The 8980-nt window shown below is 38.1% G+C and overlaps 1 long non-coding RNA gene across 1 annotated transcript; it reads left to right on the top strand.

The window, feature by feature from the left end:
- Nucleotides 1–329: 329 nt before the first annotated feature.
- LOC104882632 (uncharacterized) lies at nt 330–1471 on the top strand. The gene is made up of 2 exons (XR_009465002.1): nt 330–882; nt 962–1471. It is a non-coding gene; the product is annotated as an uncharacterized LOC104882632 (long non-coding RNA).
- The last annotated feature ends 7509 nt before the right edge of the window (nt 1472–8980 follow it).

Raw genomic sequence — 8980 nt, 5'->3', positions numbered from 1 at the left:
ATGCAAGCTTAGCAAATATAATAAGAATCCAATCAAACCACACGTTCATGGTAAAGAAATGCCTCGACATGGATGAAGATATTTATTCTAGGAACAGCAATGGCACATGTATATGGGAAGTGTCCAGATATAAAGGGAATAATCTGAATCACCATGATGACAAAAGCATGTCCCTATTCCTTGAAATGCTCCAAAGCAAGGTGTTTCCAATTATAATCACAATGGTCATGCTATCTCAATCTTGCGGCGAAATTAGATCACTGAAGCAAGAGACTATGGTCCATTGTTGTTGCCTTTCTAAAGGTTCACTCCTAAAGAAGAAATTCCTCTTAACATTACTGTACTAGAAGCCCCTCCTAACATCATTATCCCTTCGGATGTCCCAAATATCCTACTGGTAAATTCTATCCTAATGCAAACTATGGTGTCTGCCAGATCTGTTTCTCACGTCTTAGCTGCTACACATATACCAGAATTTCGGGGTTATTCAGACATGGGCAATATATGGCCAGTTTATTCATCCAACCTACCAGTACTTTCTGGTTATGGAGCATCACGATCAGAAGTTAATTGTAAGAGCTTTGCGTCCATTTGACAAGATTGGACATGTAATCGGCAGGGGGGAGAATTCTGTTAAAAGTGTAAGGAAGGCTAGTGGCGCACACGTTGAGATTGATGATGCCAAGTCTGACCAGATTATTAAAAAAGGAAAATGAGGCTGATGAGAATTTAATGACAAGCTGGCATCATTTGGTCACTTGTTATTATCTTCATGAGGACTATGAATCAGATAATCGAGATATGAATGACTTTGAGTGTTGTTGGCTAGAGAGCAATTTTGAAGCCTGCCCAGTATATTGGTGTTCATGCAACAGCTGAAAGGTATATACCATAATTCGAAGGAATTTGAAATCTCTAAGAGAAAGAATGGGAAACTGAATACCATCATGATGTTCTGCAGATGAGGGGGGTTGCATCATGTTTGAAGTGCTTTTGGTGCCTCCTGAAGTCGTTGTTGAGGGTTTGGAAGTGTCAGAATGCTTGGGATGGGAAGCTGTCATAATTGATGAATGTCAGCACCCCATAATTTCATCACATCTTGGAGGGTATAAGATGCTTGTGGATGATTTAAGGCTTCTTCTTTTCAGTGATCAGATAAAGGAGAGTACATTGGAGTTTGTTAATCTGCTGTCATTCCACGACTTTAACAATGATGTAAGTAGCAGTAATGCTTTGAAAACTGACTACAATGACAGATGTGCACACCTTATTTGGTAAGGCTGCTCATTTGGTGGATAACATCAATTTAATTAGGCACTTCTAGAAGATCCTCATTGCCTGTGGTAATTTATGTATTTGATGTATTGTTGTTGGAATGATTATTGAGATTATTGTCATGTATCTAGTACAACAACGCATGAATAGAGAATACTTGGACAGTTCATACATGGATTCGCCCAGATTTCGAAAAGCTTTCCAAGGTCGGACTGGACCCTTGATGGAGGATAACTTCAACTTGAATGGCGATAACTCTGTCCAGTTTCTTTGCCGCTGCACATGCTACTAATAAGGTTCAATCCATCATTATGGCTCTTTGGGAGGAGTATGAGGATGACAATCTACACAAATGCTCTATTTTAGTAGATTCATTGATTGAAAACTGTGGGAGTGAAGATTCAGCAGATGATGAAAATGCATTCTATGCATGGTGATGTTTTTATGATGCTTCTAATTAGAATCCCAAAATATCATAGTTGAAGGGATTGGCCTGAAGAAATCTCAACAACCGTTGACTTCTTGAAGCCCAGTTTGACCGCGCCCTGTCTATACAAGAAGTCTGACTTGTCTCATCTGGAGATCGAATTTTGAACAACCTTGGGACGATGTTGCGTTTCTAGAGAACCGGCATGCTGGTCAGAATTTGGTTAATGATGTTTTACATAATAAGCAATAGGGGAATGGTTTGGACATAAGCAATTTTCTTCTTAAGAGTCCAGTTGCTACTTCACAAAACAATTTGCAAGCACTGGCAAGCACATGTCTTGTTGCCTGATATACTGAAGTGATGTTGTTCCTAAGAATGTGAATGCAACTGCGACCACTATCAAGGCTTATCGCACTATTCAGTTTGCCGACTAGTGTGTAATTGGATCCAAGCTCGGTGTCAATTACTAACCTCCAACTATTGTTCCTAGCAGTTAGGCATGACATCCCAAAAACAGAAAGGTCGAAAGAGCAGCTCCATTGGTTTGGGAAGGAAAACCAGGTTCGTGTGACGGTTTGCTCCCAAATCCAATTTCATATTGCTGACTTACAACTGATGAGTTCTAAGCCCGAAAAGGAAGTAAAATCTGCAATTAAAGAATGATTTTGAAACTAAAGACGGTATGATTGGGGATGGAGCAACAGAAGATCAAAACCACAAGCTTTGACCTACTAAAGAGTTGAAATGACCAATTTTGTTCATTATATTTATGCTTTTGGTGATTTTCTTCAAATCCTGCAGATCCGTTGGAATGGTCCTTGAATTTGTAAAGCTTGGTGCTTGTTTCTTATTTTCTAATATCTCATGTTCTCGAAATAATAGAAGGCTCTGAAGCTACTAGCAGTTCAAGAGGTATTGGAATTAAGTCAGGATATGCAGTAGAAAACTTGTGGTTTTTCAGATGGAGCTTTAAATGGTGGGTATATTGGGAACGATATGCAATTGGCGAAGGGACCCAACACTTCTGATGGCTGACTGACTGGCACGTTGTATGATAATTCATCCGAACCTTTGCATTAGTAGTCTGATCAACATCAGCAACCCCTTATTCAGGGTGATGGATATGGGATGAACGCTGCTAATCCTTCAAGATATGCAACCTCCTATAATACTGTAACACTAGCTGAATCAATGATGAATACGCAGAAATTTGAATCCAGTTAGCTTGCAGTCGATATCCAAAGCCAACTCCACTTTGATACTCAGCTAGTCGAATTTGCACAATGCACAACAAGCTGTACATATGAAGCCATCACCGGTCAGTCGATCAGAAAAGAAGCCACTAAGTCAGCAGCACCAGATTTTGATAAAGAACGACACCTTTGGTCAGGTTCAACAGACATGTGATCTAAGCAGTCAAGTAAGGGTTGAGTTTGGAAGAGAGCACCATAACAAAATTATGAGTTCACAAGTTTCTGACCAATTTTAACTTTTCGAGTTGCAGAATCAATCCCAGCAGAACCCTTATGAAGACCATCCTAGAGGTGCTTAGTTGCACTCTCTATCATCTAGAACACAGTATGAGTGTTCATCGACGTCTCAAAATTTACGCCACCCGTAAATCCGCAGACACAAACCAGGAACAACATTTTAAGAATCAAAAGAAGCAGCCTTCGTTCTTGCAATATGCTCTTTGTGCAACCCGGAAGGAAAATGTCAAGATTGCACTACTGTTCAAAAGTTGTGGAGGCATATGGATAGATGTAATCTGCCACAACGTTCATCCTCGTTACCTGCATACCAAGGTTCTGATCCTTGCTCGCCAACTCCTATAGATAGATCCTGCAAATCCCATGATATTGTGAAGATAACTAGATTAACTTCAAAAGGCTCCTTCAGTTGTTGAAACCTCAGAAAACCTGCAGCCTTTATCAAAACACATGAGAATAGAGTGACCTTCCAAATCCCTTTTTGCTGAAAATGAGAGCCCTGCAGTGTTAGTTCCCGTAATCATTGAATCTTATGTTCCACAGAATGTACAACGCCAAGAATATCGACATGATGATGATTAAGTATGTCAATTAAATATGAGTTTATGTAAGTGGGGGTGGAAGTTCTTGTGAACCATGGGCAGAGAAGTCCTCAGGTGAGTGAACTAAAGGAAGACAATTTGGATGATATCTGCAACCAAAGGTCTATTAGTAAACCTATTATATATGATGAGTTTGCTGGTCTTGATAAGAAAAAATGTGAAACTTGAGAAAGAGAAGTGATGAAACCTTGGCAGCGAGAATTTAATTTGGAGTACAAAAAGCATGTCAATGCAAAAAATTGGGAATCTTGGACCTTCTATTCAGTATCTAACCATTGTTGGGGAAAATCCATTTGAGTTTACAAATCAAGTCGCCTTTTTGATTGAAGCATTAGACAACTGAACACCTTCATGGTGAATTGGCTTCTTCTATCCATAATTCCCAAGCTCTACTCCCTCTTGGCCACCTTGTCACACATCATATTCCCAATGTTTCTTTTTCTTCTTTTTTGTGATCTTATACATTTTAAATTTGGATTTCAAAATCTTTTTTCATTAAAACAATTTCAGTTTTTCTTCGAATTCCATCCTTAGGGATTTCTAGGCATAAAATTTAGATTTCAGTAATCTTTTGCTGCCACTTTCCTTCAAACATGCATTTTCACTATTTTCTTTTATTTTCAACTATTTTCATGGTTTTCTCGATTTTCAACAAGCATGAATAACTTTCATGATTCCAAACAATGGAATTCATAGAATCAACTCATGCGAAATTGATTAGGGCTTTGGAGAGGGCCCGACATTCATGATATCCTCTTCGATAGTGTTTGTTCAACATTTGATTAATTGTGCTTTCTCTTTGAGATACGTGAGATTATTATGCACCTATTATTAAGCAATCTTGTTTCCCATAGAGGCGTTTTAGCTTGCTATCCAGGTATGCTCCTCCTCACCTATTTTCAAGAATTACATGGGCACGTATGCTATTGGCGATTATATCCATACATGATGTGATTCTTGGGTGTTTTGATATATGCTTGATTTGCTTGGATAAAACACTTGTCGTGTGATGTATCTCTATACTAACTTTTATGTTTCATGATAGCGCTTGAGAAGCCGTTCAGGTACGCACCCTAACTCTCCTTTATTGTGATTGATCTCCTTATTTAGCATGCTACTTTCTGAAATCACCTAGCTTACTTAGGTATCTACAACTAATCAATTAATTGCCCCATTTCCCCAATTTAGTCAATAAAGACCTCTTTAGGGCTTACAGGGGTGCTATCTCCTAGAGGTACCTTCCCAATAAGTAACCTAATCCCCGGACTTAGACTCGGGTTTTTCAAAGACATGCTTTTTTTCCAAAAATTATGGAGTCACATTTTAGGGTTTTTCTTTCTTGTTTTATTTTCCCTTTAAAATAAAAATAAAATAAGTGGCGGCTCCAACTTTTCCAAAACAAAATATTTTTTCACAAATAAAAAGCGAGTCTGGCCAATCGAGTGGGGACGCACGTGAAAAATGCGTCAATTGTTCTGTGAGTAGGAAAAAACTTCTTGAGGAATCCAGCTTGTAAATCAGTCCAAGTACGGATACTCCTTGGCCTTAAAGAATTAAGCCAAATCTTGGCCTTATCCTTTAAAGTAAAAGGAAATAGCTTAAGCCTCATCAAGTCGATTGAAGCTCCTCCCTCTTGGAATGTATTACAAACATCTTCAAATTCCTTGATATGTGCATAGGGATTCTCACTTTCCATCCCATGGAAAGTTGGTAGAAGTGGTACAATATGCGGTATGATCACTAGCTGCTCTGTAGGGGGCACTATACATGATGGTGCACTCATACGAGGTGGATGCATGCGGTCCCTCATTGATCTGAATGCATTGGGATTGTCCTGATGACCATGGTGACTATGCTGATCTTCAGGTGTAGCTTGCATGATATTCAAGCTCAATTCCAATTCCTTATTATGAGGTGTTTCACGTTTAACAAGCCTTCCTCCACTATCTCGTATCCAATTTGGCATACACAACTAGTATCAACTGTAAAAAAAATAAAAACAAAAGAAAACAGAGGAAAACAAGACTACAAAAAGATAAAAATTAACTAAAACTAAATTAAAAGATATGTTAGAGTATGAACAAGTAAAAGAAACAATTAAAAGAGTTAGTAAAATGAAAGAAAAATCACCAAACTTGTGATGAAAGTCACAAGTACTCTGAAATAATATCACTGTGAAGTTGGCACCTTCCCCAGCAACGGCGCCATTTGATTGCGTGGCTAGCTGGTGTACCTTGAGTTTGGTCCTCAGACAGGAGTAATCAACAAAATTTATAACATATATCACCATGCACTAGGATAGCCTTAGCTAATATAGCATAGTGGCTCTAGGATCGTCCACTGGGAAGGGTTTTCAACTTACAACTGATACAAATTCAAAGCTGAATTGGTGGTTTTTCATTTCAAGGTTAGCTTAAGAAGAAAACATAAACTTTGGTTGAAAAAGGATTTGTTTTAAGCTAACTAAAAAGAAAGTAATGGGAATTACTTATGAAGAAAAGCGTTCCTTGGAGTTTTAGGTTCACTGGGGTCAGGCTCCTCATGCAAAAACAGAGCTCCGGTCACTTGAATCTTTTCCTCACATTAGAGACTTAACATATAGTTAATTATCAAACCGAGTTGTACATGCTTCCCTTTAATGGATTTCAGCACTAATTCCCTCCCACTGATGCAACTTGCAATGGCTCATGCCTCTCACCTAGCATTTGCCATTCAAGGTGATCATTAACCTTGGACTTCCCTTCTCAAGCTAGCAAGAGATAACTAATGGATGTCTCCTTAGAGTCCAAAAGCTTACCAAGTGTTGGCAATTCTAGAAAATCCTACCTTCAAGTCACCTCCCAAAGGCTTGCAAGAGATAAATTAGTGCATCTCCATAGACGGAGATCACTTGCCTTACCAAGTGTTGGCCCAGGCGAATTGAAGGCGTTTTAAGTTAACTAAAAACATTGAAATCATTAACGGGTCACACTTTCTCTTCATTAACAGATGAAACAACAAAACTACCAATTCTTGCATTCGGGGCCTTACCCAGCTTCCTTATCTCCAAGGAACTAAAAGTCTAGCCAACCATTCTATGAGGAAACGTCCTCAGAGCTTGTTTGGCTAGTAAGAAAAAATAAATACAATACAATCAAATTGAGTAGGTAAGGCAGAGCAAAGCCTTGTATTTTACTTCCTTCAAAACTATACGAAATTTGTCTTTGAGAACAAGCTCCTGAGATCTTCGTGTAATGAAAATTACAAAACAATATATAAAAGGTTATTCACCCTTTGTTCTTGCTTAATAACTAAGGAATCCTATGATTGGTGGGTTACAAGGAGAAAATGGGGATTTAGACATCAAATATCTGAAGAAAAAGATCTAAAAATGTCGGTCACAAATATCTGGAAGCACTCAGGAGGGTTTCGCAGTCGTGCAAGATGGCTACAAAATTTCGCAAGCTGAAGGACACCATTTTGCAGCCAAAGGCTGATTTTGCAGCCTGCGAAATTGGCCTTCAACTTGGTGTGATCGGCTTCCAATGGCTCTAACTTCTTCATTTCAACTCCGAATCATGTACCATTTGAAGCATTGGATTACTGACTTCTCGAGATTCGAAACGACATATAGCATACATAAATTGAGCTCCAGTAAGTGCTCCAAAAGTGTTCAACAGTTGCTGTCCTCTTTAATTCTTCATGTTAGATTTCTCTCTTTGCTTTCCCTCCTTGCATTCATGATTTGCATATGGCAAAGGACTATAAAGCTTCAAAGCTTGGGTTCCTCATGTAAATGAGCTTCCAATTGCTTTGCCATGGATTCTATAGAACTCTCCTCAATCTTGGATTGCTTTGGTGATCAAAATACTATAAAAAAACACCAAAACTTAACACAATTTGATTAGAAATTATTGCAAAGGTACTTAATATGCTAGTTGAGTTAAAAGGTAATAACTACTACTCAAAAGGGTTTAAAAGAGTTAATTACATGCTACAAAATAACACTTTTTGAGTAGTAATCAACCATTCACTAAGGTAGCATAGCTAGCATAGTATAGTGGTTCTAGGATCATCCACAGGGATGGGTTTTCATATCACACGTGATATTAGTTAAAGTAATGAAATGGTGCTTTTTCTTTCATGAGTTAGCTTTAAAAGAAAATATAATTTTGGTTAAAAAGGGTTGGTTTTAAATTAACCAAAAATAGTAACTGAGATTAATTACAAAGAAAAGATTTCTTGGAATTTTAGGTCACTAGGTTCAGGTTCCTTAGACAAAAGGGGGAGATTTTGGATCTTTTCCTCGCATTGGGGATAATAACATAAAGAATGGTTATCTCCCGAACCAGTGTCTATTTAGCAATCAAGTTTTGATCCCATTGTTCCATGAAAGACCGCAGTTGCTTCCCATTAATGATTTCAAACACTAAAGACCTCTTACTATGATTCATCTTTCAATGGCTCGTAAGAGATAACTAATCACCTTTCACTGTGAAAAGCTTACCAAGTATTGGCCCTTCAAGGTGATCCTAACCTTGGATTACCCTTCTAAGGCTCGTAAGAGATAACTGATGGATCTCCTGGGAGTCCGAAAAGCTTACCAAGTATTGGTCATTCTAGGTAATCCTACCTTTAAACCACCTCCCAGAGGCTCGCAAGAGATAACTAATGGATCTTCAGGGAGTCCGAAAAGCTTACCAAGTGTTGGCCCATGTGATTTTAAGGGATTTTAAGTTAAACCTGAAAATAAAAACCATTAATGGGTAACAACTCTTCTCATTTAAAATAAGGAAAACTCCCACTTTTGTATCCGGATCCCTTACCTAGCTTCCTTCAGTCCATGAAATGAAAAACCTAGCCACTTATCCTTTGAGAAAACATCATTGGAGGTTGTTTGGCAAGAAAGAAAACAAAAACAAAATGAATAGGTAAGGCAGAGCAATGCTCTGTGTATTTCTTACTGAAAGAATTTACAAGTGTTCTCTGGAATTTCTTCCGAGATGATTTTACAAGTGTGATCTAGAATTTCATCTGAGATATTTCAAAAGAGATATTTTAAGACCTATATAGAGAGATATTTTTAACCCCTCCTTTAGATATCCTAAATATCTAAAAATATCTCTAGTTGATTACAAGGAGAAAATAGGTAATTACACAAAATATCTCCAGATAAAAATCTAGCGGAGTCGGTGCAAAAATAT

The sequence above is a fragment of the Vitis vinifera genome, chromosome 18, assembly GCF_030704535.1.
Source record: "Vitis vinifera cultivar Pinot Noir 40024 chromosome 18, ASM3070453v1".
NCBI classification, from domain to species: Eukaryota; Viridiplantae; Streptophyta; class Magnoliopsida; order Vitales; family Vitaceae; genus Vitis; species Vitis vinifera.
The sequence above is the reverse complement of the archived record's forward strand: the minus strand, read 5'-3'. Positions and strand labels throughout refer to the sequence as shown.